Source organism: Azolla caroliniana, unplaced genomic scaffold (genome assembly GCF_043228905.1).
Source record: "Azolla caroliniana isolate FFs.n. ecotype wild unplaced genomic scaffold, voAzoCaro1.0.p SCAF_208, whole genome shotgun sequence".
Taxonomy (NCBI): Eukaryota; Viridiplantae; Streptophyta; class Polypodiopsida; order Salviniales; family Salviniaceae; genus Azolla; species Azolla caroliniana.
The window spans coordinates 9,484-13,392 of NW_028230643.1; the positions used below are offsets into that span (position 1 = coordinate 9,484).

At 39.1% G+C, this 3,909-nt stretch overlaps 1 pseudogene; it reads right to left on the bottom strand.

Annotated features, from left to right (window-relative positions):
* Window positions 1–1,468: 1,468 nt before the first annotated feature.
* On the bottom strand, window positions 1,469–2,170 carry LOC147848821 (large ribosomal subunit protein eL15z pseudogene; annotated as a pseudogene).
* Between the last annotated feature and the right edge of the window lie 1,739 nt (window positions 2,171–3,909).

The following is a 3,909-nucleotide window of genomic DNA, read 5'->3' on the forward strand; positions in this document are numbered from 1 at the left end:
CAAAGGTCATGGATAGCCATCATCCCATGTCAAAAATCATTGGGATTAGGGTTTCCTAAAGTAAAAATATTTTCATCATTTCTTTTTAATTTCAGGAATAAAAAGGAAACACAATGAATGAATAAAGCTATTTTCCTAAACTATTATACATTCCTTGATCAATATGCACAACCAAACTTAGTTTCTACTAAGCTCCTAAGAAGAACAATGTTTAATCATTTCTCGCGACTTTATTTGCATGAAAAAGGACAAAACATGCCACAATGAGTGAAGAACAAGGCTCAATATCCACCAAAGTCACAAGATGAATACATACTTGGACAATGCAACGACGAGCAAGTCTCGTTGCAACAATACTCTCCACAACTTGCCTCAAAATGTAACATCTACTCCAATAAACCTTCGTAGGGTCCTTCCTAAAGAAACCACCACCCCATGATGCTTCTCAAGACCAAAAATGCTCTTCTTGCCTTGGAAATGACATAGCAAATACACAAATTAACATAGAAATAAAAACATGAGAGAGAATGTTGTAATTGCATGTGTGCATGCATTCATACATGCATACAAATACACACATAGAAACACAACCATGCATATGCAAATACACATGCACACATGGACACATACAAACATGGTTAAAGATTGATATGGTACTAAACCAAGAACCCTCGGAAAATGGTATGGATCTTGATGGCAACAAATTCCCACATTCTTGTAGCTCATCCTTGCTTGCTAAAGGAGGGCCATTTCGAAGAGGTCGATCACGCTCGTGGCGTCTTCTCTCTATCTCTCTCTCTCTCTCTCTCTCTCTAGGACTATAAAAGAGTAAGTATTAGTCATGGTGATTCTATTAAATTGTTCTTAATATATTAAAAGTTATTACTTCAGAAACCATAGAGTCTCTAGCAAGCCGGTGGTGGAAGCAAATAAGGTGAATGGGACCCTGCTTTTCTATCGGAAGTATTTCATTTTATGAAAAAGCCTCATAAAGCCTGTATATGCCCGGGTTCATATATCAAAATAAACCCTAATCTTGGCTCGAAAAGTCGAAGCAAGAAGTGGCCGAATGAAAAAAGTGTTTGATTTTAGTAAATCTGCTTTCAAAAGAGAGATTCAAATCGTATCTCCTCCCTTAATGCCAAAGTATACTTTGTATTCAAGAAGGAAAAACAAAGTGCAATGATTTTAATGGTGCTCGACCTTTCATGTGATTAGGAAATTCCACAACAATGGTCCTGCGAATTCGAGAAGTTACCACTGGAATGGCCAGCCCAATTGCGAATTCCGCAACTGCCATCATTAACACTAGTAAAGTGTGTGATTAACCCATCATATCGTCAGAATAGACAGAAAATACCATCTCTCTCTCTCTCTCTCTCTCTCTCTCTCTCTCTCTCTCTCCAAAACTCATCATCATTGATTAACAAAATTACCAAGGTAACAATTGAAACTAAGACCAAAAACAAGGAAATCCATTCAATTCTCAAGAGAATAAAATCGTTATCTAGATCATTCTGAGCACAAACACACTAACTTCATCAATGATTCCGCGGAGGGACGCCGTATTGTTGCGCTTCCATGTAGCATGAATTGAAGGCTTGCACTTACAGTTGTTGTGACCTTTCCCTCAAAGTCCACAGTACTGCTTACCAGTAGAAGTAAAACCTCTCAATTCACGGTGTTTGTGCACAGGATTGCACAACCAATTGATACTAGGATCCTTCCAAATGAGAGTATAAGCCGGATTCACAAGAATAATCTCAAAATATGTGTACGTTGAATCCTGATTAATCTAGTATGAGTTCAATACATGTAAACCTCCAAGCTTTCATCCAGCTCTCTCCTCCGCAACAGAGTGCAAAGTACGTCGGAATTTCAATTGTGTAATACCCTAGTTCTTTGGTTTACCATAAACAATACCTTTGGATAAATCCCTCTTATGTCCTCTCCTCACACGAACACGGTAGACGGCATAGCCCTGTTTTGTCTTGTAACCGAGATGATGAGCTTTGTTTGGCCGGGTAGAGCGAGTGATGCGAACCATTCCAAGAAGTTGCCTATACTCCCAACGACGAACGTGAAGAAGGAATCACATGACATCAAACTGTTTCTTCTTCCATAGCTCCTCCTCATATTTATAAACAGTTCCTACATAGCTCCTCCTCATATTTGTAAGCACCCATCAACAACGTTGCTCCATTTGTGTGTGCCTGAGCGAGTCTCTGTGTGTGTCTATGTCAAAAAAAAAATTCTCTCTCTCTCTCTCTCTCTCATCAAATTATAGAGTTACTCACAGAAATCCAAGACATACATAATTTCTTACTAGAAAGCAAGACAAGTCTCATAACATAGCCCATTCTCCCTTGATTGCCTCAACACAGAGCAATATATATTGAACTTGTTTTGATTAGGTACCACATAGCAGCAACACATGCTATCCAAGGTTTATGATTCCCCATTACATGCCATTTCAGAAGAAGGGGAGACCGACATTGTGATGCTGAACTATCAAGAACGACATTCCGATCTATCCTATCATGTTGCTATCATTTATCTTCTTCATCTTGTTGGCTGTGCATGCCTATGACAAAGGCTGAAAGAAGTTTCCATAGACATGCTCAGGGGAATATGAAGCATCTTCATGGTCATGGTAATCATCATGCAGGGAAAGGATGTGGCTATGCCACTCCCACATGCGTTGCCCCGTGGAGGCATCATCATGGAATGAGACACATACATGGTGGCCAGCGATGGGGACAGATTTCCCCAAGTTAGGTTGAAGTAGGGTTTTGAACTCTTCAGAAACAATGAGTTGGACGACCTTGGCCTCCAGGGTTGCTTCAAGGCGGGCCACCTTGGCACGGCCACTAGAGGAGGAGGAGGATGAGTTGGATGATTGCAAGTGGAGGAGATGGCGGTGGGCCGTGGAGGTGCTTTGATCTCTTCTTCTTCTTGCACTGCTTGGTCCATGAGCATCAGGGCTATGGCTACAGTGGCAGGATCCATGGCACCTTCCATGGCGGTGAGGGCGTTGCAGGATCCATCACCCTCCAACTTCTCTCTCTCTCTCTCTCTCTCTCTCTCTCTCTTCCGTGATCTCTCTCTCCCCCCCCTCCTTTCTTCTTTTCTGTGATATGTGTGTTCTATATATGTGCATATGTATGCATTGTATCTGCTATATGTGTGGCCTCTGCATATGTAAGTATGTGATATGTGTGTATGTTCTATATATGTGCATATGTATGTATTGTATGTGCTATATGTGTGGCATCTGCATATGTAAGTATGTGATATGTGTGTATGTTCTATATATGTGGATATGTATGTATTGTATTTATTGTATGTGCTATATGTATGGCATGGGCATATGTAAGTATGTTCTATATATGTGCATATGTATGTATTGTATTTATTGTATGTGTGGCATGTGCATATGTAAGTATCTTCTATATATGTGCATATGTATGTATTGTATTTATTGTATGTATGGCATGTGCATATGTAAGTATCTTCTATATATGTGCATATGTATGTATTTTATTTATTGTATGTATGGCATGTGCATATGTAAGTGTGTGATACGTGTGTGTGTTCTATACATGTGCATATGTATGTATTGTATATATTATATGTATGGCATGTGTGTATGTATCTTGTATATATATGTGTGTGTGTGTGTGTATGTTGTATATATTTGCATGTGTATATATATGTGTTGTGCGTATGTATGTACGTACATGTGTATATATGTATGTGTTGTGTGTATGTATGTATGTACATATTGTATAATTGTATTGTATATTGTATGCATGCCATGTGTGTGTATGTACATATTGTATTGTATATATTGTGTGTATTGCATGTGAGTATGTAGGGTATGTGTTACGTGCTTGTGTGTATGTTCTA